A 27,789-nucleotide genomic window follows, 5' to 3' on the forward strand; every position below is an offset into this window, starting at 1 on the left:
CTTGAGCTATGCCTCCAGCCTTCAATTATGTTTGTTGAAGACTCCTTTCAAGATACTTACTGAGCCAGGCACCAGTGGCTCACGCCTCTAATCCTAACTACTCAGGAAGCTGAGATCTGAGGATTATGGTTCAAAGCCAGCCAAAGCAGGAAAGTCCATGGGACTCATCTCAAATAAACCATTGAAAAACCAGAAGTGGTGTAACATGTGAAATCAGAAATAGAATAAAATTATTGATTATTAAAAAAAACTGGGCCAAATATTAAAGGCAGAACTCCTCAGCAGTGAGAAATTCCAGTAGTCAAATGGCCAGTAGTCAGCCTAAGCTTTTTCCATCCTTGCTAAAAAGCAAAAGAACATCTCTTCCTCACTCAAGTTTACTAAGCTGGAAGCTTTGCAGTTTCTTACAAACTTGCTGAAGGCCATTGACAATCTTGAGGCTTATCACTAGCTGTACTGAGTTGCTGTATTAGTCAGGAGCTTATAATAAAAATCATTTCTGTAAAATAGACTTTTGTAATCCAAGGATATATGTTGACTTTTGTAATCATGTATCAATAATATCAATGGTATTATTCATGCTGACCAGCTCAAGACTATGTTTTGCTTCCATTTCTGCAACTTAAGGCTATGTTTTGCTTCTGTAAATCTGTTTGCTTGCTTGACAACCCCTGACCTTGTGTGGTTTTATTTTTCCTTTAAAAGACCCTCATGGGAAAAATACCTCAATGCATCCCACCACCCAAATAGTGGGGTATAGTTGCTGCACAGCTAATACAAAAGACTCCTGGCCCTGTTTAACTGAGTCAGTGGCCTTATTTTCAGATTTGGGATACTTCAGTGGCACTGTGACTCAGTGTACAGTGCTAACCTTAAGCAAAAGAGCTCAGGAACAGCACTAAGGCCCTGAGTTCAAGCCCCATGACCGACAAAAAAAAATTTTTTTAATTAAAAAGATACATACAGGCACAGTCTGCATGATGAAAAAGTGGATTAAATTACATCATATCTACAATTTTTTTAATCATCTATGTAAGAGGAAACAAGATTGTGTATCTGGATATATTATTTTTATTACTGTGGAAGCTTGGTCCACTACACTCTTCTCTCTGCTTTTACATGTATTCATAAATAACCATCACATCATTTAGTAGTAGCAGCTTAATCTAAAGTTTGAAAATGAGCCAATCAAAGAACTTCTTCCTAAGAGATCCACCCAATTAAAGAGTGCACCTGCTGAGCTATATGGATTTTTTTCCTGCTACTTGAAAAGAAGCCGTTGAAAATCTCAGCACCAAACATGCTCCTCCTCTTTCTGGTTTACCAGAAGAGTAGTTCAAAGCTTTCCTATGTCAGGGCCTTTTTCACAAATGGTGGTAAGTTAAAACTCTTACTGCTAATCTTCTGTTCCCATCCCAGGAATGTCATATTACAACTCTGTCTTCATTTATATACTGCTGGGTATTGAACCTAGGACCCTACATATGCCAGGCAAATGCTGTGCTCCAGTCCTACCTGGTTCTCTTTGATCCTTACAAGATGCCAGACACTGCAAAGTTGCTGAGCTAGAAATTTAAAACTAAAATGAAGAGCATCTATTTAGTATCTAGTATGCAATATACACCCTAACACGTACCATTTCATTGGGAGATATCATCATGCTCAAATTGTAAATGAGAAAGCAGGTTCAATCATTTATTTATTCCCTTAAGTATGTGTCATTGTTGAAACAATTTGCTTATAAAGATAGATATTACGCTAAATAATTTTGTTCTTTTGGATTTGTACTTTATAGGTAACTTTTTTTTCTATAAAAAGCTACTTAACGGATATTTTATGTTTAGCAGGCCATCTGGTCTCTGTCACATACTCTGAGGAAGGTTGCGGGGGTACTGTTACAGTCTTTTAAAAATGTTTGTGAAAAAAAAATGTTTGAGAAAAGGAAGAGAAAGGTGGGAGTCAGTGGCTCATGCCTGTAATCCCAGCTACTCAGGAGACTGAGATCTGAAGATTGCAGTTCAAAGCCAGTCAGGGCAGGAAAGTCCACAAGACTCTTTTCTCCATTTGTCCACCTAAACACAGGAAGTAGAACTGTAGCTCAAGTAATAAGTGCTATCTTTGAGGAAAAAAAAAAAAGCTCAGGGTTGAGGGACAGCACCCAGCCCCTGAGTTCAAGTCCCAGGAACTGTACAAAAAAAAAGAGAGGAAAGCGGAGGGAAGGAGTAAGGGGAGGGAGCAAGGGAGAAAGAAAGGAGAAAAGTCCTCTCCTCTCAGGCTTAAAAATGCAGAGCACTGCGGGGGGGGGGGGGGAACAACTTGGTCCACATGCGTGTAAAACCCTGGACTAGACCATGGCATGTTTCATTTTCTTTCATCTGGAATGTTCCAGTACTAATACAGTACTAATCACAAGGAAAGGCACACCATAAATATTTCATAGTTGCCTTCTGACCACTGTTCTCCCTAGAAATTTAATAATTTCTAGAGAAGGTTAGGAGAAAAGTGAAAGTGATAAACCTGACCCACACAGCTTGATTTGTGTAATTGTTTTGTCAGGGAAAAATATAGTTGCCGTCATTTTATGACAACTGCATTCATTCTCTGGCTACAGCAGTTGATAAAAGAACTAGATCAACACAAACAAACACATTTGTCTTTGCTAGCAAGATAGGAAGTTAGGAAACCATTTTCATCCTCAAGTAGTCTTGAAAGCAGAAAAATCAAGGCAAGGGTTATACTTAAGCTTCCTCTGCTGAATTAGCCACATTAAATTATTTTAATTTTTCTAAAATTGAATAAGCTTTAATAAATTAATTAATTGTTGTAAAATCAACATAGATGCAGCAATGAAGTGCGAAGTTATTTTTTCTTCCTTCCCCCCAGAATCTCCTATTCCCTTCTCTTCTTGCCCTTCAAAGCCCCACTTTTTCTTAGGCTTAGAACGACTTAGCAAAAGTGCAATAAGAAGGAAATGTTACTCAGGCCTCCAGTTTCTAGATCAATTTTAAAGATCCATAGCAAAGACAGTCTTAAGACCAAAGCATTTTTTTAAGCCTGGCTAGAACAATTTTAGAAACCAAAAAGAGAAGTGAGCCTAGATTTTATGTCCTGTACAAGTGTTGGGGTAAGAAGATCAAAGCAAATGCAAGTCACTTGAGATTGCCGGCTCAGGAAGAAAGAAAAATGGAAGGGACTGTCAGGAAGGAAAAGAGCTGTGAAGAAGGAAAGTATAGTCCCAAAGAGATCAGGGAGAAAGTGACAAATTTACTAGGAAAGAGTATTGGGCCTCTGGCCACACGGACACTTCCTGTTCAGCCTCTAGGGACCATGGAGAAAGAGCTCAGCCCCACTGCAGGTGGCAATCTGCCACAACAGGAGTCCTAAGCATCATTAGTTCCAAGACCCATTTAGTATATACTCTTCATCCATTTGCACTCAAAGGTCTCTTGTCGATCACCTTGTGATTCCTGTGTCCCCTGCTGCCTTGAGAATTTGCTTAGCACACCCCAAACAGATGAGGAGGGACAGACTATCCTCTGAGGTCTCACTCTCCATGTACACACCACCCTCCAGTAGAGACAGTGTTGATAAAACAACAACAGGTTTCATCTCCGAAACTCAGAGAGTAACAGAGCTAGCCAGTGACAAAGCTGGGGCTCAGGTCCAGGCTGGTCTTGCTCTAAAGCATTGCTCTGAATCTGAGCTTAACATTCGCTCCTCCCCATTCATTTCAGGACTAAGTTTCCAGAACATATTTTATTAACATTCATCTGCCTGGAATAAGCTTAAGAAAAAGAAATCTTTGTAACTACATACAAAGGTCCTTATGTGCATTCCCTAGTCCACTGAAATTTTTGTATGCTCTAGGTCACCCAATGTCCACAAATATACAACAGGTAAGCAGTGTTGAAGGTGGGAATTTGGTACTGACAGGGCATAAGTAATTTAATCAAGGTCACTTGGCTGATGAGTAGCAGATCTGGCTACTGCCAACGATATTGCTCTCTTACACTGCAGCAAATCTGCACACCTATGTGAATCTTATGAAAACAAAATTGCATACATTTTTTTGTGCCAGACCTGACGTTTGAACTTGCCTTGAGCGCTGTACCTAATACTCTTTTGTTCAAGGCTAGCACTCTACCACTTGAGCCACAGCTCTGCTTCCAGCTTTTTCTGAGTAGTTTATTGGAGATGAGAGTCTCATGGACTTCTTCAGAGCTGGCTTCAAACCATGATCATCAGATCTCAGTCTCCTGAGTAGCTAGGATTACAGGCGTGAGCTGCCAGCACCCAGAAAATGGCATACATTTTATGTTCACTGTTTATTCTATGTCAAACAAATTTTCATCTACTAGTCTTCAGTTTCTTAGCCTGCAGCTAAATAAAAACTTCATTTGATCTTCTTACGTGCTGATCCTTTACAAATAACTTGTCTTATTAGATTAGATTCCTGACCTTAAATATTCATTTGTAGTAAATTCTCAGCATAGGATTCAGATACATAAACAATGATAGAAGAACTAGAGAAAGATGTGAGTCAGGGAAAGAATCAACAAATAAATGATTGAATTTAGAAATAAAGCCAGTTGTAAATATCTGTCTAGTATAGGTAGATTTCAAGACAGTCATATTAAACAGTGGCCTAGGATTTTACAAATCAATCTGTAACCTTTTCTTGTAAGGCAAATCCTATACTATTTTCTATGGAAAAAGTGAGTTAACTCTAGTTCATTCCAAGACTAAGTGAATTCTCTCTAAAAACTTCCCATTGAAGATCAATCAACTTTCAACAGCTCTTCCCAATAGCCATATATTTAAAGCCCTGAAAAATTTCCTAGCTCAGGTTCAGTGTTGTTCAATCAATCAGAAATTATATTTGCAGGAAATCTTTGTGTGTATATTTACAACTACTTCTTTGTTAAATAGCAGCTGGCTTGTTGAATACGAGTTCTGCATTTCTGGTTATGATTCCCATGGATTTTATTCTTTGCTATGATAAATATGCTATCAACAGGCTCTAATATTTTTCAGAGATTTACAAGCTTATAATATCTGTTGTTCCTTGGACACAGCCACAAAACATTTATTGAAATAATGGCAAACATACAACCAGGTGAGGCAGAGAGAACACAAATTCCTCTCCAGGACAGTATGAAACACATTTTCTCCATCTGAGTTCACTGAATCAGCTTAAGCAGATTTCCGCAAAGCAGTGAAGTGATTACTAATCCAGTGGAAATAACAGAAGCAGCCTTCCTGCTAGCAGTCCCATTGTGTTAACCCATTATCTGGCTAAATCTTTAAATCTCACACTTAGGACCATCTTTTACCCTCTCCTTGAAGTCATCAGGCTCAAGACCAGGGAGAACTGGAAGGAAAGGAAGCTGCCCTCCCTACTTTCTGCCTCTATTCTTCACTCCACATGAAGTGCCTCCCTCCTCCCGTCCTCTGATAATGCTCCCACCCCATACCAGTCTCTCTTACCCTCAACCGTGTAGTTTCCTTCCCAAGCTTGTGTGTGTTTCTATGTGTGTGCTTGAACTAAGGGTATCACACTCTTTTGCTCAAAATTGGCACTCTACCACTTGAAATACATCTCAGCTTCCAGCTTTCTCCTGGTTAATTGAAGATAGGAATCTCACAAATGAAAGCAAAAAATGTGGTATATATACACAATGGAATTTTACTCATCTGTTAGATTGTCATTGAGCCATTTGTAAAGAAATGGAAAGACTTGAACAAAATTATGGTAAGCGAAGCAATTGAGGCTCAGAGGGACAAAAAAATCCATATTTTCCCTTATATGTGGAAGCTAGATTTAGCTTACAAATTCAAAAGTAAATATGTTGGGTGGTGTGTCAGTATACAAGCATATTAACTGAAATACAGTAGATCCTAGAGAGAGCTCAAATACTGTAATTCCTTAGAAAGCCAAAATCAACATTCAGTAAAATAAAACACCAAGAAATGGGTACTTGGAAAAACATATTAAGTGAAGTAAGCCAGGCCCAAAGAAACATAGGTCCCATGGTTTCCCTTATCTGCAATAACTAGTATTCTAGGACAAGCAGAAGAGGTCAAAAGCTATGCATATATGACCATATAAGCTGATGTTAAGTGGAAATGAACCCCAAGATAGGGACACAAGAAATTTTATCTTTCTTGCTTTTTTAATGTACTTATAGTGTACTATGTGATGTTTTTTGTTTCTTTGTATGTTCTTTTCCCCATGGTACGACCCCTGTTGTCACTGTATTTGATTTTGGTGCCCTGCATCTTGTATATACATTTTTCTAATTTGGGGAAAGGAAGGAAAATAACACAATGCTGAGATAAGGATACAGGGTGACCACTGTAACAATGAGATGTACAAGACACTATGTTGAAAACGAACTTTACAACTTTGCAGGGGGAGGGGGGAAGAGGAGGAGTTGGGAAGGTGGGGAGGAAAGGGACAGGGACCGTAAGGGAAAAAAACAAAGGAGAGGGTTACAATGCTTGATAGGAAATGAACTCATCACCTTGCTCATGTAACTGTAACCCCTCTGTACAGTATCTTTCTAATAAAATATATATTTAATAAAAAAAGAAAAACAGAAGTGTGTACTCAAAAGGAGAATGGGGTCAAGGGGAAAGGGGTAAATGAAGAGGAGAAGAGCAGGAAAATATAGACGAGAATCCAATGTATATCCTACAACATTAAGAAGAGTGAGAAAAAGAATGGGTAGGGTAGGGATGGGTGAGAATGTTGAAAGGGGTGAGATTGATCAAGTTATTGTGTATTGATAAACTGCTTTGTTAAATGGAAACTCCTTTGTACAAGTACCTAAAAGTAAAGAAGAAGAAAGGGGATGGGGAGGAGGAGGAGGAGGAGAAGGAGGAGGAGGAGGAGGAGGAGGAGCAGGAGCAGGAGGAGGAGGAGGAAGAGGAGGAGGAGGAGGAGGAGGAGGAAGAGGAGGAAACAAACTTTTCTGCCCAGACTTGCTTTGATCCTCAGATCTCAGGCTCCTGAGCAGCTAAGATTACATAGGTGTGAGCCACCAGCTCTGCTCCTTTCTCATTCCACACAGGCCATGGATGTTTCATAATAAAAGGTGAAGTGGCTGTACTCCCCTCAGAGTATTTAGATGCTCAGAGGGATGTTTGAAAAACAACATACTCATTTGAAATTACAAAAAACAATATTGACTCAAGGGCCAGGGGTATTGGGAGGTGACATAAATCAGCACCCAGGAACTCTTGCCCTCAAATTGTAGTATTGCTGTGCTCCATTCTCCTGACACAATCCCGCACCACACTTCTATCTGGGCATCATACTGGTGGTCCACACACACACACTTGGCCACAAAAACCTATCACCACTTGAATCCTTTTAGCTCCCAGAATAAACTGGGATGCTCTCCGTGAGCACTTTTTCTTACAGAACTTGCTCACAGACAGTGTAGTCTGAGAGACAGGTTGTAAAACTCATGTTAAGATTCTAACCATTCATTTTTAGGAATCCAAAATATCACCCTGGTAGTTTTTTATCCAATGTAAGTTATCAGAGCCTATTTCCAGATTTTTTTTCACCAAGTTCAATTCCGAATTCTGTTGAGAGTACACATCTGGTCTCCAGATTTCCTTGATCTGGGAGCCATTCATTATGGCTCCAAGTCTCCACCCAAGCTACAAAGTTGTCTTCCCAGTGAGCTGGCTCTTCCCTGTTGAGTCTGGCCCTGCTTTCGCAGATATGAAGCAGAAAATGATCCTATCTAGTGAAGTCAGGTGCTCAATGTCATTAAAGCACCGTAGCAGCTTCTGATGAACGGAGAGCAGATGAAGGGCTGCAGCACCGCAGCCCCCACCTGCCTTAGCCCTAGGTCCTCAGCTCTGCACTGAACACCCCATGCAGGCTCACTGACCCAGGGCCTCTTAGCTTCACCTTTGTTTCTTCACTGCCAGTTAAAATATGAGTATCAGGGAGTGTCTTGTTATAAATGATCAACACAGAACTCCATGTTTCTCTGCTCTTCTCTCTTTTCAATGAGCACTTGGAAAGCTGTAGGTTTTGTGAAGGTATACAGATCAGATGTTAATGTGCACGTGCTTTAGAAATTTCCTCAATTTAAAAAAAATGGCTAGATGTCAAAGGCGAAGCCTTTTTACTCCATAGTCTGGGCGATAGCACTCTCCTAACTGTATAATAATAAGTTTATTTGCCAGGCACTGGTGGTTCATGCCTATAATCCTAGCTACTTAGGAGGCTGAGATCTGAGGGTCATGGTTCAAAGCCAGGCTGGGCAGAAAGGTCCATGAGACTCTTATCTCCAAACATTTACTCAGAAAACAGGAAGTGGCACTGTGGTTCAAATAGTAGAGCGCTGGCCTTAAGCTGAAGAACTGAGGGACAGTGGCCAGGCCCAGAGTTCAAGCCTCACAACCAACAAAATAATAATAATGACAAAGAAGAAGAAGAAGAAGTTGTTGTTGTTTATTTGAAAAATAGGTAATTTCCTAGGTATGTAGTGGCCCTCCATTACTTCTGGACAATACAAAAACAAAGAGAACACAATGAATATTTCATTGTTTCTACTCCCCCTTTCCGAAAATTAAATTATTGCATGTTACATCAAAAATCTACATCAATCTAGTCTCAAAATAACTAGGAAACTAAAAGACAAAGGCCCCACAGGGATGCCTGGAGATGTCCATTTCATTATTTATTTTTTGGATAACAAAAAATTATCAACAGATATTAAACAAGATTATTACTATGAAATCTTTTTTAAGAGAAAAATTTAAGAATAACCATTGGCAGAAATCTAGTGAAAAATCTCTACGATGAAAACTTTAAAAACCTGAAAAAGGAAATCAAAGCAGAACGTAGAAAGTGGGAAAACCTCCCATGCTCCTGGCTTGGAAGGATCAACATCGTGAAAATGGCAATACTTCCCAAGGTTGCCTACAAATTCAACGCAATACCTATCAATATTCCAACTTCATTCTTCAAGGAAATAAAAGAGGTAATCCAAAACTTCACATGGAACAATAAAAGACCCCAAATAGCAAAAACAATCCTCAACAGAAAGAACAGTGCTGGAGGAATATCAATACCAAACTTCAAACTCTACTACAAAGCCATAGTAATCAAAACAGTTTGGTACTGGCACAAGAACAGACCTCAGGACCAATGGAATAGAATTGAAAACCAAGAAATGAACCCACAGACCTATAGCCACCTAATCTTGATAAGGGAGCTAAAAAAATAGAATGGAAGAAAGACAGCCTCTTCAGTAAATGGTGCTGGAAAAATTGGTTAATCACCTGTAAAAAACTAAAATTAGATCCTTATATATCACTCTGTACCAGAATCAACTCCAAATGGATCAAAGACCTGGGAGTCAAAGCAGGCACCCTGAAAACATTACAGGACGGAATCCAAGAAACCCTAGGTCTCCTTGGCACAGGCTGAAATTTTCTTAACAGAGACCCAGAAACACAACAAACCAAAGAAAGGTTGGACAAATGGGATTGCATGAAATTGCAGAGATTCTGCATGGCAAAGGACATAGCTAGCAAGATCAATAGAAAGCCCACGGATTGGAAGAAGCTCTTCACTAGCTATACAATGGACAAGGGTCTCATATATAAAATATACCTTGAACTCAAAAATTAAATCCCCCAACAACAAATCCTCAAAGAAACAACTACCCAATAAATAAATGGGCTAAAGACTTAAAGAGAAATTTCTCTGAAGAGGAAATAAGAATGGCCGATAGACACATGAAGAAATGCTCAACCTCTCTAGCCATAAAAGAAATGCAAATCAAAACAACATTGAGATTCCACTTCACCCCAATTAGAATGGCTATAATCAAGTACTCTAATAACAACAGATGCTGGAGGGGATGTGGACAGAAGGGAACCTTACTTCGTTGTTGGTGGGAGTGTAAACTTGTTCAACCAGTTTGGAAAGCAATATGGAGGTTCCTCAAAAGACTTCACATAGAGCTTCCCTATGACCCAGCAATCCCACTTTTGGGCGCTTACCCAAATGATCACAAACAAGACCATACTAAAGATACCAGACCAACTATAAACATAGCTTGCAGCATTATTTACCATAGCTAAAATATGGAACCAACCCAGATGCCCCTCAGTAGATGAATGGATCAAGAAGATGTGGTATATATACACAATAGAATTCTATGCCTCCATTAGAAAGAATGACACTGCCCCATTTGTTAGGAAATGGAAAGACTTGGAACAAATTAAGTGAAGTGAGTCAGGCCCAAAGAAACATAGGTCCCATAGTTTCCCTTATTTGCAATAACTAGTATATGTCTGAGACAAGTAGAAAAGGTCAAAAGCTATGTACATATGACCAGATAAGATGAAGTTAAGTGAAATGAACCCTAAGATAGGGACACAAGTGGTTTTTTCTTTCTTGCTATTGTTTCTAACGTATTTATAAGGTAACATGATTATTTTTTGTTGCTCTGTATGTTCCTCCCCCACGGTAAAACCTGTTTTCACTGTATTTGATTTCAGTCTAATTTGGGGAGGGGAAGGGAAAAAACAAAATGTTTAAATAGGGATACAGGTTGACCCATTGCAACAATGAGATGTACAAGGCACTACGTTGAAAAACGAACTTTACAATTTAGGCGGGGTGGGGGCACTGTAGTTGTGTAGGTGGGAGGGAAGGGATGTTAGGGGAAAAACAGAGGAGGAGGCAACAATGCTTGCTAAGAAATGTACTCATTACCTTGCTCATGTAACTGTAACCTCTTATACAGTATTTTCCCAATGAAAAACTTACTTTAAAAAAGACAAATCTAATTAATCATTTGGAGACATTCTGTATTGGGGGGGGGGGGAGCTCTGAGTTCCTTAGATAAGCAAGCATGGGTTAAAACCTGAATAATTGTCTATGAGATATGAACTCAAATGGTTTCATGCTAGAAACTACTGGGCCTCCACTATGCCTGAAATTCATTTTATAGCTCCATCTGGGTTCACTTCCAGGAAAGTTAAAGTCTTGAGGCATATCTGATGTGATTTTTTTTCCACCCACGAAGTTCCATGATTTCATGAACGAAATGTGAGAGAATTACACTAAAGTTTAATATGATGCATGCAGAGAAACGTCACAGAAAATTCAGCATGTAAATTGCAAGGCCTTCAGCTTTACCACAAAACTGACAGCTTCTAATTTACATAAGATTATGAGTCTTGGAAGGGAGGGATGTTGAAATTTATCTTCTACCAAAATGTATACAGTGGCCTGAAACACCATTGTAATTTCATACCTGCTTATGTGTGACATTAAGACCTCAAATCTGAAATCATATTTTCTTCCATCCTTCAGGGAGATGAAGACACAGACTCTAAGAGGCTTGTCCAGGTGTCCTTTAATTAGCTTTCTCCTTTTGTTCTTCCTCCTCCTCCTCCTTCTTCTTCTCACTTTCCTCCTCCTCCTTCTCCTCCTCTTCCTCTCTTCCTCCTTTTCTTCTCCTTGTTCTTCTTTTGTAATGTGTATTAGTGACATAAAAGGGTTTCCTTGTATGATTTCAGACATGCATTATTATCTTTTGCTCAAAATAACACTCTTTTCTAAATGCATTGACTTCTCCTGAGAAGCTTCATCAGCACGTGAAACACATGCCCATGTGCACACACAGCATAAAGCTCATTTAGGGACTGGAAATTGGCATGGTATGTTGGTTATCGTTTTGGTTTTTTTGTTTGGGTTTTTTTTTGCTACTGTGCCTAAACTTGTTATTAATTCTTCTGTACCACTAGAATCAAACCATTAATTTCTGTACTCATGAAGGACCAGAAAAAATAATTACTGGTTTCTAGAAATGCAAGAGCTATTTATGTTGCTTTTGATACTTCCTTTATGCTCAAGTTCTACAGAATAGTCCATTCCACAGAAGAGGGCTTTATACCAACAAAAACAGGTGACACATCTTACCATGTGGAACTGCCACCAAAAACAGGGAAGGGTGAGGTCATGGGAGAAATAATGAATGACATCTCACACATCACTCCCAGGATATTCCCAAAGCCACAGTTAACCATTCTTCAATGACTAGTGGCTCACCCTTGACCTTGGGTGGGTAGAGAGAGCAAACTCCATTCTTAATGAGACTGTAGGACAGGGTATATGTTATAGGCAACAAGATGGCTTTGTAAAAGGATAGCTGGCTTAGGATGGTCCTTAAGGCCTCTGGCCCAGTAAATAAGAAAGCACAGGTGTGTAAAAGCCTCACAGGTAATTCTGATACACAAAACACTTAAGAACTGCTGAAATACGCAAAAGCGAAAAGCTCCAGAGAACGGGCTCAAGGAGTCTTCCAGGGTACAGAGTTTCTGCGAGTGCCTTAAGAAATCTCATGGACCAATTCCCAACTTCAAACTCTGAGATGAGGAAGACTTTCAGGAGTTCAATAGAGCACCGGGATACCTGTCCAAACAACCCCATCAGGTGTGACCATCCACGATTAACCCTTCACACACTAAAAACAAATCCATTTCCACATTGTGAGCCAAATGAAAATTCATGCCAGGAACAAGAGAGAAAGATAAATCAAGATGGCATTCTTTCTGGATGTGATGGCACATACCTCTAATCCCAGCACTCCAGACACAGATATCTCAGAAAGACAAAGACTGGAGCCAGGAGTAGGCAGCTTAGTGGTAGACTATTTGCCTAACATATGCAGGTCCAAAAGGCTGGGCTTGATTCCCCAGCACCACATAAACAAACAGAAGATATGAGCTACCTTGGTTTCTGCTGACAAAATGAATAGGTAATTCTCTTGTTCTTTTTTAAATATTCAGATATTTAAAGATTGTTGAGTTTTAAGAAGTGGTCTGGGTGGTTTTCCAAATTTTTCAGACTATTGCTTTTGTAATGGAAAGTAATCTTGGGACTCACACATATTTAGGATCAAATCTTTGCTCTACCATTTACTAACTGCACGACTGAGTCATTTGCTCTCTTCTTTTGTAACCCTGTTTCCTCTGTAGTGAAAATCAGAAAGACAGTAAGGAAAGAGAAGGGTCTACCATGACTCTGATTGGCCCTGGGATGTCTGCAGAAGGGTAGTGTCTTGTTGAGAGGGAAGGATGAGAGTGGTAGGGAAATCCAGATTGTGAATGGGTAGAGGTGCTTGTCAGGATAGTGGAGATGCTCTATCGTTTGTCAGAGAAGCTGAAACTGGAAATGAAAACAAAACTGTAGTATCACATTGGAACAATTAAATCTATGATTTGTACAGTCTCTGCCCTGACCCCAAGAGACAACAGAGAAGTAGGAAATGTTTTCAAGCACTTAACAAGCCATCAGTGGGATGGGCACTCCATCTGGAAAGAGTAAGAAAACTGGTCTCAGCAGGCAAGACAACCAAATGCTCATGCGACCTACGTTAGCTTGAGATACGTCAGAAATAGCTCTCTGTGCCCAGAAAATTTGGACAGAGATCACATCGGGACAGAGAAACTGGGAAAAATGCAATTCAGCATTTGATGCGGTAAGACTGATTTTGATCTTATCAAACTAGTCACATGTAAGAAATTTTATTTCAGGTGTATATAAAGCTTCTAGCACATGCTGAGAATATCTACTTAGTGCTTTTCATTTAGGAACTGCCTCTCTCTTCCCATCACCACCTAAATCCAGCCCTACCATCATAATATAAAATGATTCCACTGGCCCCAGAAGAGCTTTCTAGGCAAGAATGTTAGTTTTGCATCACTATGACAAAAATACCTGGGAGAAACTATTTGAAAGCGTAAGGGTTATTTGGGCTTGTAGTGTCAGAGTTTTTAGTTTATAATCATTTGGCTCTGTTGCTTCTGGACCTGGAGTGAGGCAAAACATCAAAGAGGAAGTATATGGGGAACCTACTCAGGGCCCAGAGAGGAAGGGATACAAGAGACAGTCCCCAAGAGCACAAACCCAAGAACACACTCCCTTCATCTAGGTTCTATCTGCTAAGTCTCCATCAATCCCTTCTGCAAAGCCCCACCTTTGAACCAAGGAGTTAGAGACTCAAGTCTTTAGCACTGTGAGCCTCTGAGGAGACATCTCAAATCCAAAGGTCAACTGCAAGATTGGATAGTGGGCTAGGGGATCTCTGCTCCAGAACTTTGGGACTTGGGACCACAAAAGGCTTGAAAATAGTCTCTGGTTGTTCTCATGTTTTCTGTGGCTCACTCTATGAGATGAGCTGTCTGGGGTGAGAGGCAAAGGTAGAGACTTAGCAGCACTGTGATTCCACCTTCAGACTTGCTCTTCCCAAGATTGTGCTGCGTGGGTCTTTTGTGGTCTCCAGGAGATGGGAGATTTTTCTACTATCTTCCCTTCCTTGTTGTCTAAGCCACTCAATTTCTGTCACATGCATCACACAAAACCTTAAACGAACATGTCACTAGTAGTTGAGCTCACTCTCTAAGCATTTATCTAGGTGACAAATATAAGCATTGTTTAAATGGATCTGATTTTCCATCTCCATCTGGAAGTATTTACAGCCACCTGATCAAAGCTATCAAGACTATTAATTTACTTACTGAAATGCAGTACCGTGTTGAAGAAATGAACCCCATGGCTGTACATCCCAGCTTCTAATCCAAGCTCCATGTGCACAGTGGACCCTGGACATGCCTCCTAGATCCCCCTTCAGAACCAAAGGGGATATTCAGATCCATTGTTGGGGATGTTGAGACTCCTTTGCTGAGGAGCACTGCCTCGCCCTTGACTAATGTTGCTGCCCTTTCTAGGTAGACTTTGCAAACACTCTAATTCCCAGTTCTGGAAAACAGTGTAGGGGCAAGCCTTCTCCAGAGCATGGAATAGATGGAAGCCTTTGTTGATACCTCAGCATGCCTCAACTACTTCTTCTGCTCATTCCTGTTTCCAGCTTCCTGTACCAGCGCCTGGATTCTGGGAGCACCCCTAGATATCTACTTCCTGCATGCAAATTCCATGCCAGACTCTACTTTCTGGGACACCCAACCTGCAGCAACACACTTGTAAGACCCAGGAAGTCACTCAATTTATCAGTGTCTCTATTTCCTCGTCTATCAAATGGGGATAATAATATTATATTATGACCTATGTTGCAGTAAGGTAATCAGAATTAAGGTAGCTTTTATATACTAAATTAAAACATGTAGAACAAAACAGCACCTTCATTCTCAGTAATTCTTACATTGAATATTTTAGAGTTACATTCATTGCCACCATACAATAGTGAATTGACTGCAATTTCCCTTGTATATCATTTAAATTAATTATTAAGATTAAACAAGTTTCCAAGGAACACCAACAAAAGAGTTGGATCTTATGAGGGCCCTGATTCAAACATTTCCCTCTGACTTGGTTCATTCTAAGTTCAAGTATATAGGCCTTCAGGGCTCACAGAAGGAGATTCATCTATTGACTCAAGCTTGTGCCTGAGAGATGGTGCTGAGGGGGTTAGCACAGAGCTTGATTTTTGCCAATCTGTTGTTTTTATAAGTGGTACTTGTACTTGTGCCCAGAGGTGCTGGTGATGAGTGTGTTGCTATAAAACTAGACATAAAGCATGTGAAATGGAGCCTAAATCATAAATACAAAAATTCTAACAGCAGGTTAGATTTTATTACTCTCATTTGTCTCAAATTGACAGATCGCACTGCTCTTGGCATGCCTTTGTGTGGTGTATGCAAATCAAAGGTAAATATGTGCCCAGACAATTAAGTTTTGCTCAATGGTGAGGTCAGTCTTGATAACTAAGCATTGCTCATAACTCTTCATGTTTGTTTTATGATTCTATTAGGCAAGATAACTCACATACATTTGTGTTCACACAGAACGTGAGTGAGTCACTGAGTATCGCACCGAATGCTTCATATGATTGCAACACACAAGACAGAAGTGGAGAGCCTGTTAGGAAAAGACAGGATCCAAAATTTGCCTACTTTGTAAGTTGTCATTGTTAGCTAGGAGTGTTGCTATCAGGACAAAGTAAGGGGAAGGAAGGAAATAAAGGTGGCTTTGAGAAGGATTGAAGTTATTCTGAACTCATTCTATCTATACACTCCTGGTCTAGCACTATGACTTTAAAGACTGTCTATAAGTCAACAACTCCCAAGTCTTCATTCACATCCTGTCCCGGGAAAGATGTATGGTTTTCACCACTCAAAAACCTGATTCTCTTCCAGGTATCTCTAACTCAGGAAATAGCACTAGCTTTCTGATGATTGCCAAAATTTAAAAAATAATCTAGAAGTTATTTTTTCCCTATATCCAGTTAATCTCCAAATATGTGATGAATCTGTGTGCTACATTCTACCTTCAACCCCAACACAAGCCTCAGTCTCACTCTATGGTGGTCCAACATCTTCTACAATGGATTTCTTACTGAGCTTCAAAGCCTAGTGTTCTGCATTCCACATTAATCGTACTCTCTATTCCCACCTCCATGGCTTTGTGTGAGCTCTCTTCTTGGCTTGGATCCTTGTGCCTATGGTCCACAGGGCAACAGTTCTTCTTATCATTCAGATCTCAGCGTAAGTATCTTCTTCGCAATGATACATCCTCTACCACACAAACTAAAGACTAATGAAGATATTGAGAGCTTTTACCATTTCTCCTTTTTAAAAGTTTTTGCAAATACATTATTATTGTCTTATGGATTTTCGTTATGTATTTATCTGATTGCTTAGTACTTCCCTACTAGAAAATAAGAGAACAGATCCTTGACTTTCCCACCAATGCCCAGGGCCTAAAGTAGGTGCTTAGCCTAAACCCATTGAATGAAGGAAGGAATACATGAATGAATAAATGAATGTCACTGAAGATTTAAAAACAAGCCTAAACAATACTAAGATAAATGCTAGTGCCTTACACTTATAATCCTTGCTAGTCTGAAGACTTAGATCAGAGGATCATGGTTCAAAGCCAGCCCAGACAAGAAAGTTTTCAAGCCTCTTATCTCCGATTAACCACCAACAGGCCAGAAGTGGAGTTGTGGCTCATGTGGTAGGGCAACAGCCTTTAGTAAAATAACAAAGACACAGCGCCCACACCCTGAGTTCAAGCCCCAGTAACAACACACATAACAATAATAATAAACAAATAAAAATATAATAGAACAAGACCAAGAAGATAAAAGCATATAGATGTTGGATAATATCCAACTATGTTCTGACCACCATTAGTCACTTTTGTCATTTAATTTCATCTAATCACATCTCTAAAGTATGTTTTGATGATTTCAAATTTTTAAGTTGAAGAAACAAAAATTGAAGGAAGTTAAATTTTCCCAAGTAAAGACTACTAAATGTCAGATGACCCTGAATTTAGAATCTAGCCACTTCTATCAGAGCACAGTTTTTCATCCATTTCTCTTTTCACTCAGTAATGAGAAGTAGGCAGTCATGACCAAGATGTTTTTTATCTACTCATCACTGGCAAAGATTTTTTCATTCCAATTATACTTTATGCAAAGAATCTTTCAAGAGAGTATGCCCTTTAAACTAGTTAAGGAGTAAAGAGATTTGTATAGTTATGGAAGTTTAACCATCAAAATATATTTCATATTCATCTTTGAAAAGGAAATGTACCTATTTAACCCTATATATAGACTAGATCTTCTCTCTGTGTCTGTGTGTGTCTCCCACATACTCTCCCACGCATGCACACACACACACACACACACACACACACACACACACACACACACACACACACACTACCATTATTTGGGGGGTGTCTTATCATCTCACATAAAGGTCTGTCTTGTAAAAGCCGAAGCTTGTAATGGCTTAGCTCTCTGTGTTTTATCATCTTCTACATATTATTCCAGTGCACCTAAATTTTCCACTTTCTGAGGAAATGTGGGGAAGAAAGTAAAACAATACCATTCTCCCTCGATGAATTTCATTGCTTCCATGGATTGTGGTAAAGGCATCAGCTTTTTACAAATAGTGCCATTTTTCTCTTTTGGCCCTTTTTCTCTTTTGAAGTGAGGGGATTGCACCAGATGGCTTCTGCGATCCCTGCCAGCTCCAGCCTCCCAGGAATCCACAAACAGAGTGGGAAGAACAGAGACTTTGAAGTACAACAGACCCAAATGGTAACAGTGAACCTCTCTGCACCTTTATCAGTCTGTAAAACTGACATAATAAATCTGCTTGTTGGACTGGTTATAAAGACTGACAAGGCACTTAGTATAAGAGCAACACAGACATGTTTTGAAATCGTGACCTTTATTGTTGCTATGGGTTCAATTCTATTCTGCAGAAATAGATACATGGAAGCCTCAACCCCAGTGCCTTAAACCGTGAGCTGATTTGGAAATAGTGTCATTCCACAAGCAGTCAAGTTAAAACGATGTCATTAGTGTGCACCCCAAACCCACCTAGACAGCCAATATTCTTAAGTAGAAGGGAAATGTAGTCACAGAGATAGAAACACGGGAAGAAGGTTGTGCATCACAAAACACAGGGCTCAAGATGATGCCTATAAGCCAGAGAACACTTCAGGTTGCCAGAAAGCAAGCATGGAACAGGTTCTGCTGAGCGAAAAAGAATTGACCTCTATTGCCTTGACCTTGAAATTCATAGCACAATATTTCAGTAGTGTTTAACCTCCTTTGGGGGATTAAAAAAGAGAATTGCAGTAGCAAGAAGAAAAGAAGGTATAAAAGAATGTTTACTTTGTTAAGATTTTAAAAGTAAGAACCATGCCGGGCACCAGTGGCTCATGCCTGTAACCTTAACTACATAGGAGGCTGAGATCTGAGGACTGTGGTTCAAAACCAGCCCAGGCAGGAAAGTCTGTGGGACTCTTATCTCCAATTAATTACCAAAAAAAACTGGAAATGGATCTGTGGCTCAAATAGCATAGTAAAAGTGCTCAGAGACAGTGCCCAGAGGCCCTGAGTTCAGGGCACTCAAAATTTTTAAAAACTGAAAGCCAAATATGGGGCAATATTAAGATTTTAAGGTTTTATAAAGCTAGGTGAACAACACATAAAAATTTGAGTAAAATATTCCTTTTTTCTGATTAATATAGGAGCTGAAGGCATGGCTCAAGTGGCAGACTGCCAAGTCTATGGCCCTCAGTTCATACCCCAGTATGGTAGAATCTTTTAGAATCTTTTCTGTTAAAGTAGTTGACATAAGCACCACAATTTTAAGGGTAGCTGCCATCTTATAAGAGGATATTTTAGTTAAGCCACATCTTGCTATAATAATATTGGAGCTGTGGCTCAAGTGATAAAGCACCAGCTGAGTAAGAATTGTTTTTCTGAATTCCTGCTTTGGTCAGTTGTCCCAGTTTGCGTTAATTACTCAGATAAACTTTTAACTCTTTTCAAACTAGCCCATCACACAAGACTGTGAACCAAAATTCTGACCAATCAGAACAAAGGGCTGCAATTCCATTCAGGATAAAACCTGGGTGGAAAGGTCATTTAGTGTGTTCGCTCAGTTGGCTTTCTGTTAGTAGCATGCCCTTCTGCAAAAGTATACTTTGCCTTGTAGAGTTCCTTTTGAATTGGTGTCCTTATTCCTATGCAACACCTGAATATCCCAAGGTATTTCCAACAATTTAGAGGATCATCCAGGATCTTTCACACTGCCCAAGGGCGATGTGAAGGCAGAGACAGAATGCTGCTTCCTCATTGTGGCAGCCTCCACGTCCAGCTAAACCCGCACTCCCTCATGACCGACAATGAACCTCAAAATAAAAAGTTAGCAGTGCAGGGAAGAGGCCCAAGTGGTCACCTCAATAGCCAGCTAGCCTTGTGCACAAGCCAAGAAAGAAAAGCAAATGTACTCTCTTGGTGGTTGGGTATTTTCTGGGATCCAATATGTATGACTGAGTTGTATCCTAGACACAGACAGAGTGGAGTTCAGGTTTGTGGTTTGTTCTCCTGCTAGGGAAAAAAAATCATTAGAGACAGGGGAAACAATCTCAAGTGTGTGAGACACCTCCCAGCTTGTTAAGTACAAAAGCGGCACTCAAGAAACCTCCAAGGAGGGGTGAGGTGTTGAGTGCTCAGGAAACCTTAGTCACACAGACCTGCTCAAAGTGGGGAATAACAAGTCTAGGCCTGGGGAAACTAAGAAAAGGCAAGCTACAAAATTGACCTTAGATATTTCCCTAATTGTCCATTGGGAAGAATATTGAAAAAAGATCTGAGAAGGCTCCAAACTAGGAAGGCCAATTCTCATTTTTGAGCTTACTTTCTATCTAAACTATGACTTCTTCTACATATATGTGTGAATAAGTGGTCTGTTATTCTTAATACATAGAAGGTTTTCTATCGTTTTCAAAAGATGCTCATCTTCCCAATCAGGTCTAACCAAGTAGAGGCATTCAGGAATTAACTCCGCCTCCAGCTGAAGAAAGAAGGTGTGTTTTAAGCCCAAATGGCAACAAGGTCTTGAAATTTGGTTAATTACAATATATGAGTCTTAACAAGGGTGTTGAATTGTGTTTAACAGTTGATGGTTGCTCTTATTCCTGTATATAGTACTTCATTATTACTCTAAAATAGAAGGTTTGAAATTACTTCAAAACAAATTTGAAGAGGAGGAGAAATCAAGCTGGAAAGATATATGTGGATGTTTTTGTAGTTAACAAGTTAGTCAAGCTCATGCTTACTAGCTGGGATGTGTAGGTAGAGACAGAAAGGGAAAAAATGGAAAGAATCATCTAATACCTAGCATGAGTGTCTATACCCATGCAAATTCTCTGGCAATAGCCAAATCCTACCAAACATTACTGCCTGAACTTTACAGTGTACCAGGCCATAGTCAGCCAGGAATCTAAGAAACCTTCTTGGAGACAAACCATAAGTATTTTGTGAGTGGTTCATCCCCAGCAACTGAGGGAAAACACAATGGATATTTGGTAATAGACGGAACAACCTGACCATGTTTGAATCAAATCAACTAAAATGTGTCGACTTGACAATAATCCTCCAGCAGACTGTACTTGTGGTGATTTCTTCCACATTGATCAACTCAGACCTACCAACTATTAAAAAATGAGGTGTGATCAAGAGCAAAGAGAAAGAAATGTCCACAAGGCACTTACTTAAGTCTTGGAAAGTTTCCTGAATGACCAGAAGCTGGGTCTCTTTCTTTACTTTGATTTCTCTCAGGTTGTGAGGCCTTTGGGCTCATTCTCCTGATACTTGAGTTTGGGGCTCATTCTCGATTACCTGGAGGTGCATATGTTGTAAAGAAGATAAACTTGATCACACCTAGGAAGGGTATCAAGTCCTGCTCACAACTGATTGGGGCAGCAGAACAAGACCATTCACCTGAGTCAAGGTCACTCCTATCAGAAGTAACAATGGACGGTGTGGTCCCACACCCCAACCTTCTAGAGGGTGAGCCTAGGTTAAACATCACCCCATCTCATAATACCTAGGTGATAACTGGCCTTAAAGCCTGGACAGACCTTTGAGTTAATATGGGATTGGGGTCTCAGCAAGAGAGCTGATACCTGGGGCAGACTCAAATTTTAAGTCACACATCCTCCATCCCCAACAGGTCCTCCTATGAATACAACTCCCACCTCTATGAGGAAAAATAGAAAGTCAAAAGGAAAGGCCCTAGGTATCCTAAATCTTTTGTCCATCACCAGGCAGACAACTGGTTGAAACTGACTTGTTTATAAATGTGATCTCTTACCTATGGCATTAGGATCCTAGGAGGCAGGAAGAATTAATATTCATTCTTATCATGTCTAAGTGCTTCATGTGCATCATCTCAGTCTCTTTGTCCAGGCCCTCCAATCCCCATACAGGTAGATATTATTCTTATTATGTAGGTAAAGAGAACAAGGCTTTCCCACTATCCTCACATAAGAGTTAAGAAAAGTTGGTGCTGAGATTTGAGCTCAGGCTAGCATGACTGAGAAAGCTCTATTCTTGTATCACCACCGACATGCCACCTTTCTATGATGCTAGTTCTTGTTTTAAAGGTCAGAGACACAAACTGGCAAGGAAGGGCAAGGCCCAGGAAAAAGCAAGCCAAAACCCAGCCACAAAAACCTAGGCTAGAGGCATGGCTCAAGTAGTAGAGCAAGCAGGTCAAGCAAGTACTAGGCTCTGAGTTCAGACCTTCAAAACATAGTAAAACTAAATGATCGTAGACATCAGAGTTCCAGAAAAGACCTAAGCTCCACCTTTGGGATCTAAACTCGTGCACTAATCCTAAGTGATTGAAATTGCATTTCTATCACACTAGCACTATGGCAGGCAAGTGTCAACCTGCCTGTCTTAGCTCACTTAAAACAAGGATAGCTGTCACTGCTGGATGACCTGTGCCATGAAGGGAGAGGTGAATTTAAATTGGTAATACTCCACACTAGAAAAGTGAGAGGCCCTTTCCTTTCACTTCCAGTTGCATATTCTGGGCCAAGGGGAGATTATCAGAAGGAAAGCAGTCCTTGAGGTTCCCATCTGTCTTTCCAGAGGCCAGAGTGCCCCCCTGTGTAGAAAGCCAAGTGAAATCTCCACTGTAGCAATTGTTGCCAGATTGTTTTGAAGTGTGAGTGTTCATGTAATCTGGCAATATTGTGTTCTTGTTGTTTTTTTTTTTAAACTATTGTCATCTTTACATCATTGCACAAAGAAGCTGCCTTTTAACAAAACAGTTTATGAATACCGTATATCCTGATTAATGTCACCCCTTTCAAGATTCTCATCCATCCCTCCCCTACCCATCTCTTTCTTCACTCTTATTCATTTTATAGCTATATATTGGATTCTTGTCTGCATTCCCCCCTCTTCTCTTCTTCATTCGTACCCCTTCCCTTTGACCCCACTCATACCCCTTTCGAGAACCCACTTCCTGGTGCTTTAGGTGGCTAACCTCTGATTTTTGGTTTTCTAAGGACTTTACACCCTATTTGACATTGTACTTTTAATTAAGATGTTTTTTTAAATCGATTCTGCTGTTTGGCATTGTTATTTCTAATTCAAGCACATGTAGTCTGCCACGATGGTTGGGAAATCTCAGGAATGGTGACCAGTCCAAAAGAGTTTTATTCCCAACTGAAAACTAACAGATACAAATGTTTTCATCTTAATGATCATTTAAATTTTAAGTTAGTAGCAGAATGTTCACACATTTCAGAACATACTATGACCTCCCCCATCAGGACTTTTATGTCTTGAATTTGTCTGAGATCCCTTTCTATAGTGAATGGCATCTGAGTTATTTTCTTCCTGTAAGCCTTATATAATTCTCTGTTTTCAAAAGGATTATGAGACAAATTCAATTCAAAAACTTGGAAAGGACTTTTTCATCAATGATAATTTGATTAAGGTTAGGCTGTTAATCAGAACTTTCAAGCAAATTTCTAAACAAAGACTCAAGCGATTAATTTATCCATTTACCTCCTGTAGAAATTATTCACTACTCCCCTAAAATCACAGCTTTGGAACACAAAGAACAACCAAAATAGAATTTGTTTTTCAATGAGAAATATTAAGAGGTCATATTTTTATAGTAGGAGGGAAATTAGATTTAATTTTGGTGAGCAAATGCTCTGATTTTTATTTTCAGGTACTTACATGTGCCTACAGTCTCATCTATTTGTTGTGTTCTAGTGTCCTCCAATGGCTATTTGCGAAAGTACTGGTATTACAGAATCTCTGCTCTGAACCACCAGGCGCTGAATGAGGCATGAGCTTTGTGAGCAAACCCATCCCAAAGAAACCCAGCTTTCCCCATCTTCACTGGAATTATGTAATGTTGTGGCTCCTCTGAAAATCATTCTCCTTAGTAGAAGAGAGGTAACAGAATTGTTACCTATCCCTGTCATTTGCTTGTTGCCATATTGAACAGTCTTGAAAATGCTGCATCCATTTATATGAAAGCTACTGTTAAAAAACAAAACTGTAGAAAGAGTAGGATTTGACATCTGGCACCTAGAGATACAGGTCAGGGTCATAGACTTTGGACAGCAAATAAGGTCCACTGAAAGTTCAAATTTAGCATGAAAGCAGCTTGCTGCATGAATTTTGTTTTAAATACAGAAAATAAATTATATATTATCTTCTGACCTATTAAGAAGCCTCCATGGGATTGTGTATTTTAAAGAACTGTTTGTATTTTTTGTGATCACATTTTGTGATGTAGCTTCAATAAATAAGTCGTGACAATAAAGCCCACGGCTAGTCTTGTAAGCTGATTATGTGCAACTATAACCAGAACTTTCTAATTCTTTCCATTTGAAAACCTCTTCTATTCCTACAACAGGTATTGATCTCATACTTGAAAAAAATGTCCCAATTGTGACCCAGGAAATATTGTGACTCAACCTATGGGATAAGAGAGGTTCCATAAAGAGAAACCTGAGGGGCTGGGAAGGTGGCTCGGTGGTAGAGCGCTTGCCTCGCATGCCTGAGGCCCTGGGTGCGATGCCTCAGCACCACATATGCAGAAAAAGTCTGAAGTGGCGCTGTGGCTCAAGTGGTAGAGCTCTAGCCTTGAGCTGAAGAGCTGAGGGACAGTGCCCAGACCCAGAGTTCAGGCCCTATGACTGATGAGAGAGAGAGAGAGAGAGAGAGAGAGAGGAACTTGAGCCTTTTATAAGAAGTCCTTGAGCAGATAAAAATGTGCACCATGCCCCACTTTCCTAAAGAGATAGAGGACAACAAAATATAATGCAATCTGATATTGCACAAGGATCTGTATTTCCCTAAAGCATATAATACCATATCAGATGTGTATCACTGATATACAGGAACAGGTATTTTTATATGTGCCTAATGTACATTACTCTACAGATATCCATCTACAGATGGATAGAGTACTAGCCACGATTTTAAGTAGCCAATTCAAGCTATAACCTGTATAATTTAAAACAGCAATAAGGCAGGAGGACTCTCTGTAGGGTCAATACTGCGGATGCAGTTCTTTCACCAGCTCTTCCCATTCCACAGAAATTCCAGAGATCCAGATTTGTAAGCACTGCATGGCAATATATAGTTTAAACAAAAGATTCATCATAGCCCTCAAGGAAACCTAATTCTTGTCTATGGATTCCAGGGGAGTACAACACTCTAACTGGAACAAAATGGCACCTAGGGAAAGGGTTAAAAGCAAGAAAGTCAGAGCACTCAGCAAGCTGAAAGCTAATAATAATAAAATCACAGGGGCTTGCATGCACTTCTACTTTGAACCTGGTTACAGTTCTAAAGATAAGGCTCTAAGTCCTACTGACAGGTCCCCTCATGCAGCCAGCTTTGAGGAAGTCCCTTGTCAGTTCTTGTCACCATCCTTACGGCTGGACATAAAGTATCATTCACAAAAGAGCACGGCAAAGGACATGCATGCAAGTGTACACATGCAGGAGGTGAGCCTGAATATGACATTGGTAATCACTCAAAGCCCAAAGAACCTCACATCTTTTGAGAGAACCTGTCCCAAGTTTCTTGAAATTCTGTGTGCCATAACTAGCAGAAGCAGATGAATGTGGATATTTTAAATGCACTTCACCAACATCTCTAGCAGTCCCTGTCTGTCGCCAAGATGGGGTCAGTGCCATGAAGTAGTGCCCACATTTACCCACAGCAGCTTGCACTCCATAACCACGCCATCTGTAGGTGACCTGGAGAGAAACAGCACTGAGAACCCAGAAGTTCTGGTGTGGTCCCACCCAGGCATCACCATCCACAGCTGCTCTCTCCTGCAGACGCTCCTGGCATTCAGAAGTTCATAACTTTGAGAAGGTAACTCATTACAGCAAGGGATGGTAACTACATGAGCTTCTGTATCTCTCCTTTAAGATAATAATCCTCTTTGAGTCACTCATCTGTCTGCGGGTTCTCCATTCACCTGAACCTATTTCCACTTGACAATGCAGTGATCCATCACCATTCAAGAAAGCAGAAAACCTGCCAAACCAATGTCACAATGAAACATCTGCTGCCTCCTAGGATGACTATACTCACCACAGAGACTGGATAATCTTATGTTTCAGAAGTCACTAGCCACGTCAGTGTGCAGCAAGGTTCTTGTCACAAGCAAAGGTATGTTCATTTCATGGTGAGGGAAGACACTGGGGAAGGCAAGCTCAAAATGCACAGTGAGGCCCATTGTCCCCAGGTAATCACAGACACAAGCCAAAGGGAAGGGTGAGGGGAACATATCTGGGCTTCTTATTCCAAGGAGGAAACTTCTCAGGGGAGTGTGAAAGCAGTGTGCAGTAGGAATGAGTCTACCTACACCTGCCACCGTTACCCAGGTAAGCAAGGGACAGAACTCAGGACTGGATTCAGAGATAGAAGTCCTGGATTCTAAAGGGTTTGGCTGGTGGTAATTTTTTGGTTGTTTTTGTTTGCAGTGTGGTGGGAAGGGGGAGGAAGTGGTTAACATTCCATCACGTGTTGGTAGAGATGGGAAAGAAAAACTAGGAGAGAGAGAGAAAGGGAAGAAGTCACACTGTTCAAAAACAAATGTACTCTTTATCTGACTTATGTAACTGTAACCCCTCTGTACATTCACTTTTGTTGTTGTTGTTTTTTTGGGGGGGGGAGGGTTCTGGTTGTGGGGCCTGAACTCTGGGTCTGGGCGCTGTCCCTCAGCTCTTCAGCTCAAGGCTAACACTCTACCCCTTGAGCCACAGCGCCACTTCCGGCTTTTTTCTTTTTGCTTCTGTGGTGCTGAGGAATCGAACCCAGGGCCTCAGGGATGCAAGGCAAGCGCTCTACCACTGAGCCACCTTCCCAGCCCTGTACCTTCACTTTTACAATAAGAAATGCAAATAAAGACCTATGTGTTCTGAAATCACATGGCAACTTGTAGATTTTTGTCCAGCCAAAGACCCAACTCCAATGCTTATAGTTTATGGTTTTAAAAACACACTCTTCAGTTATGTTTCTAACCCTGCATTCCAAGTTTCCTTAGTGAAACTGGGAGGACTCTCCAGGTCTCCCAACACCCTTCGAAACTGCCACACGCTCAGCCCAGCAGCTCATCCACTCACTTCAATTTAAGTATCCTACTGTAATCCTGGTCTTTGTGCCAAGGTCTTTTTGTTCATTCCTGCTTCCGTTGCCCAAACTTGCACCTGTCAGAAATATCACCCATGCCTCTGTGCTAATCAAATCTACCCTCTCCTTTAAATTTGTTTTCCACCTCATTTCCAGAAAGGACCTTTAAATGGATCCTGTGTTTATGGACCAGATTGTGGTTTTCTGCTTCTTTGTGATATCCTTTCTTTTTCTTTTTCTTGTAAGTTTTTTATTGTGAAAATACTGCACAGAGGGATTACAGTTGCATGAGCAAGGTAATGAGTACATTTCTTATCATGGTGGTGGGGGGGAGATGGGAGGGCAGGGATGGTAAGGGGAAACAAAGGAGGAGGCAACAATGATAAGAAATGTACTCATTACCTTGCCCATATAATTGTAACCCCTCTGTACTATATTGTCACAATAAAAAAGAACTTATTAATCAAGCATTGCTGCCTCCTCCTTTGTTTTTCCCCTACCATCCCTTCCCTCCCACCTCCTCAACTATACTCCCCCCCCATTACTCCCCCCCATACCTAAATTGTAAAATTCGGTGTCTTGTACATCTCATTGTTGCAATGGGTCCACCTGTATCCCTATTTGAACATTTTCTTTTTTCCCTTCCCCTCCCCAAATTATACCGACATCAAATACAATGAAATTGCAACAATGAGAAGTACAAGTTGTCATGTCCAAAAAGAGCTTTACAACGTTAGTGCGGGGGGGGGGGGGGGGAAGGGGGGGAAGGAGAAGGATTGGGATT

This window comes from Dipodomys spectabilis, unplaced genomic scaffold (assembly GCF_019054845.1).
Source record: "Dipodomys spectabilis isolate Male_0828 unplaced genomic scaffold, ASM1905484v1 ptg000054l, whole genome shotgun sequence".
Classification (NCBI taxonomy): Eukaryota; Metazoa; Chordata; class Mammalia; order Rodentia; family Heteromyidae; genus Dipodomys; species Dipodomys spectabilis.